Genomic DNA, 5000 nt, shown 5'->3' with positions numbered 1-5000 from the left:
TAACCGCAACAACTTTAATATACGCTATTGGAGCTGGAATTACCGCGGCTGCTGGCACCAGACTTGCCCTCCAATAGATACTCGTTAAAGGATTTAAAGTGTACTCATTCCGATTACGGGGCCTCGGATGAGTCCCGTATCGTTATTTTTCGTCACTACCTCCCCGTGCCGGGAGTGGGTAATTTGCGCGCCTGCTGCCTTCCTTGGATGTGGTAGCCGTTTCTCAGGCTCCCTCTCCGGAATCGAACCCTGATTCCCCGTTACCCGTTACAACCATGGTAGGCGCAGAACCTACCATCGACAGTTGATAAGGCAGACATTTGAAAGATGCGTCGCCGGTACGAGGACCGTGCGATCAGCCCAAAGTTATTCAGAGTCACCAAGGCAAACGGACCGGACGAGCCGACCGATTGGTTTTGATCTAATAAAAGCGTCCCTTCCATCTCTGGTCGGGACTCTGTTTGCATGTATTAGCTCTAGAATTACCACAGTTATCCAAGTAACGTGGGTACGATCTAAGGAACCATAACTGATTTAATGAGCCATTCGCGGTTTCACCTTAATGCGGCTTGTACTGAGACATGCATGGCTTAATCTTTGAGACAAGCATATGACTACTGGCAGGATCAACCAGGGAGCTGCGTCAACTAGAGCTGAGCAGCCGGCCGCCCGGGAGTGTGTCCCGGGGGCCCGCGCGAACACGCAAGCGTCCGCTCAATTATTCTGCAAACAGGAGGAGGCTGAGCTCCCCTGCACCATACACCTCGAAACCCTCTCAGGTCCCGGCGGCGCGCAGCGCCGTCCTAAGTACTTGGTCGGGTTCGAGAGAGGCGCAATCGCCCGGAGTTTGGCGAGTAGACGCTTTAGGTGCGACCACCCGTGCTCCCAACTGAGCTTGCCGCTGCCGACAGAGGCCCGGGAGCGTGCTGTCGTGGCATTGCCGGCGGGAGACAACACGCGCCACCTACGGTGACCGGCAGCTCCAACGCCAGCGCCACAGAAGGACAAAAGCCCCACTTGGGTGCCGAAGCGAACTCTCCCAGCACAGCGCACGCGCCAACACGTCCGCACAGCTGCGATACAAACCACCTGCGAGAACCGCAGAGGCGACCGAGCAGCAGACGGCGTCGCGGCGCCGAGCGCCGGGCGGCGGCGCATCCTCAGCGCACACAGTCCTCAATCGGACCAGCACACTGCAGATGTCCACCGCGCTTCGCACCGGGCCCGCGAGGACCTACTTTGGCCGCACGGCGCCGCGTGCAGGGTGCGCCGGCGCGCAGCTGCGCCGCCTGCCGCCTCCGTCGGCCGGCGCGCCTGCCACTGGCCGCCCCCACCAGCCGGCTGTAGCGCGTGCGCCCACGCACCGCGCGGCCAGCACGCCGGGAGGCCCCCCCTCACCGGCCGGGGACGGTCCCACCCAGCCACCGCCGCGTATCGCTTCACACCCAGATGCCATTCACGTTCGTGGGCATGGTGGGTATCGCTGGAACAACCGGTTGGTAGCTCAACCGATCGTCGCCATCACTGATTCACCTCTAGCGAGAACAACCGCACCACAACGGTTTACCAGTTGCTCATTTGCGTAACGTCACCAGCAAACGTAGGCGTCCATCGCCATTTGCAAATTCAACGATTGTTGCATGCCTGTGTCAGGTGTCACGACACACTATGTCTGCCCACATACACGCAACAACATGTGCACGCTTCGCGAACACGTGGAAGGTGGCCCCCGTACGTATGCGATGTCCATTGCGCGAACGACTGTCAACCGGCCTCTGTCGCATGTCGCAGATGTGGAACGCAGTGCACCATGCTATCACGGTGTGTGAGAAGAGACGACTACGTCTGACAACACGCGCCACTACATCAACAGACGGCTCATGCTGATCGCCATCCAGGGCATACCACACTGCAATCCAGCTCTTATAGGGAGACGACACGTAGCTGAGTGCACAACATTTGGACCGCATGGTTCGCCGTTGTTGGCGCAGTCGTTGTACGGTCACATGTACCACGATGTATCATTCAGTACATGAGGACCAATGTGCAGTACAGTGTGTGATTTGGACGTACAACATCAGCGGACAGTTGACACAGGCCGTACCACAGCGTAGGCTAAGTGCTTCGCCATGCAAATGCCAATGAACAACTGCAAATGCCAATGAACAACTGCAAAGGGCATTGAGCATGTACGTCCTGCTGCCATCCACATTACAGTGTATAGCTGCAAGGTGTTTAACATGAAGCGATACACTGGGGACCGGGCAGTGCGAGTAGCAAACTATATTGCGGGGGTTGCAGTTAGGCAACACTACACTAATTTAACGCGTCGTATGACAATTACAGAGCAGGTTAAGGCCCAACGTGTGTTGGGTTAAGGCCCAACGTGTGTTGGGTTAAGGCCCAACGTGTGTTGGGTTAAGGCCCAACGTGTGTTGGGTTAAGGCCCAACGTGTGTTGGGTTAAGGCCCAACGTGTGTTGGGTTAAGGCCCAACGTGTGTTGGGTTAAGGCCCAACGTGTGTTGGGTTAAGGCCCAACGTGTGTTGGGTTAAGGCCCAACGTGTGTTGGGTTAAGGCCCAACGTGTGTTGGGTTAAGGCCCAACGTGTGTTGGGTTAAGGCCCAACGTGTGTTGGGTTAAGGCCCAACGTGTGTTACGTTACGGCGCAACGTGGGTTACGTTACGGCGCAACGTGGGTTGCGTTACGGCGCAACGTAGGTTACGTTACGGCGCAACGTAGGTTACGTTAAGGCGCAACGTAGGTTACGTTAAGGCGCAACGTAGGTTACGTTAAGGCGCAACGTAGGTTACGTTAAGGCGCAACGTAGGTTACGTTAAGGCGCAATATAGGTTACATTAAGGCGCAATATAGGTTACATTAAGGCGCAATATAGGTTACATTAAGGCGCAATATAGGTTACGTTAAGGCGCAATATAGGTTAGGTTAAGGCGCAATATAGGTTACGTTAAGGCGCAATATAGGTTACGTTAAGGCGCAATATAGGTTACGTTAAGGCGCAATATAGGTTACGTTAAGGCGCAATATAGGTTACGTTAAGGCGCAATATAGGTTACGTTAAGGCGCAATATAGGTTACGTTAAGGCGCAATATAGGTTACGTTAAGGCGCAATATAGGTTAGGTTAAGGCGCAATATAGGTTAGGTTAAGGCGCAATATAGGTTAGGTTAAGGCGCAATATAGGTTAGGTTAAGGCGCAATATAGGTTACGTTAAGGCGCAATATAGGTTACGTTAAGGCGCAATATAGGTTACGTTAAGGCGCAATATAGGTTAGGTTAAGGCGCAATATAGGTTAGGTTAAGGCGCAATATAGGTTAGGTTAAGGCGCAATATAGGTTACGTTAAGGCGCAATATAGGTTAGGTTAAGGCGCAATATAGGTTAGGTTAAGGCGCAATATAGGTTAGGTTAAGGCGCAATATAGGTTAGGTTAAGGCGCAATATAGGTTAGGTTAAGGCGCAATATAGGTTAGGTTAAGGCGCAATATAGGTTACGTTAAGGCGCAATATAGGTTACGTTAAGGCGCAATATAGGTTAGGTTAAGGCGCAATATAGGTTACGTTAAGGCGCAATATAGGTTACGTTAAGGCGCAATACAGGTTACGTTAAGGCGCCATACAGGTTAGGTTAAGGCGCCATACAGGTTAGGTTAAGGCGCAATACAGGTTAGGTTAAGGCGCAATACAGGTTAGGTTAAGGCGCAATACAGGTTAGGTTAAGGCGCAATACAGGTTAGGTTAAGGCGCAATACAGGTTAGGTTAAGGCGCAATACAGGTTAGGTTAAGGCGCAATACAGGTTAGGTTAAGGCGCAATACAGGTTAGGTTAAGGCGCAATACAGGTTAGGTTAAGGCGCAATACAGGTTAGGTTAAGGCGCAATACAGGTTAGGTTAAGGCGCAATACAGGTTAGGTTAAGGCGCAATACAGGTTAGGTTAAGGCGCAATACAGGTTAGGTTAAGGCGCAATACAGGTTAGGTTAAGGCGCAATACAGGTTAGGTTAAGGCGCAATACAGGTTAGGTTAAGGCGCAATACAGGTTAGGTTAAGGCGCAATACAGGTTAGGTTAAGGCGCAATACAGGTTAGGTTAAGGTACGACATAGGTTAGGTTAAGGTACGACATAGGTTAGGTTAAGGTACGACATAGGTTAGGTTAAGGTACGACATAGGTTAGGTTAAGGTACGACATAGGTTAGGTTACGGTACGACATAGGTTAGGTTACGGTACGACATAGGTTAGGTTACGGTACGACATAGGTTAGGTTACGGTACGACATAGGTTAGGTTACGGTACGACATAGGTTAGGTTACGGTACGACATAGGTTAGGTTACGGTACGACATAGGTTAGGTTACGGTACGACATAGGTTAGGTTACGGTACGACATAGGTTAGGTTACGGTACGACATAGGTTAGGTTACGGTACGACATAGGTTAGGTTACGGTACGACATAGGTTAGGTTACGGTACGACATAGGTTAGGTTACGGTACGACATAGGTTAGGTTACGGTACGACATAGGTTAGGTTACGGTACGACATAGGTTAGGTTACGGTACGACATAGGTTAGGTTACGGTACGACATAGGTTAGGTTACGGTACGACATAGGTTAGGTTACGGTACGACATAGGTTAGGTTACGGTACGACATAGGTTAGGTTACGGTACGACATAGGTTAGGTTACGGTACGATATAGGTTAGGTTACGGTACGATATAGGTTAGGTTACGGTACGACATAGGTTAGGTTACGGTACGACATAGGTTAGGTTACGGTACGATATAGGTTAGGTTACGGTACGATATAGGTTAGGTTACGGTACGATATAGGTTAGGTTACGGTACGATATAGGTTAGGTTACGGTACGATATAGGTTAGGTTACGGTACGATATAGGTTAGGTTACGGTACGATATAGGTTAGGTTACGGTACGATATAGGTTAGGTTACGGTACGATATAGGTTAGGTTACGGTA

The 5000-nt window shown here is 51.0% G+C and overlaps 1 non-coding gene across 1 annotated transcript in view; it reads right to left on the bottom strand.

Annotated features, from left to right (window-relative positions):
• Positions 1–637, bottom strand: part of LOC124590639 — a 1910-nt gene extending 1273 nt beyond the window's left edge. The window contains exon 1 of the ribosomal RNA XR_006976697.1: positions 1–637. This exon is cut by the window's left edge and continues 1273 nt beyond it. This is a non-coding gene — a ribosomal RNA (small subunit ribosomal RNA).
• Between the last annotated feature and the right edge of the window lie 4363 nt (positions 638–5000).

This window comes from Schistocerca americana, unplaced genomic scaffold, assembly GCF_021461395.2.
Source record: "Schistocerca americana isolate TAMUIC-IGC-003095 unplaced genomic scaffold, iqSchAmer2.1 HiC_scaffold_77, whole genome shotgun sequence".
Lineage (NCBI taxonomy): Eukaryota > Metazoa > Arthropoda > Insecta > Orthoptera > Acrididae > Schistocerca > Schistocerca americana.
Note: the sequence above shows the minus strand (reverse complement) of the source record. Positions and strands in the feature narration are given on the sequence as shown.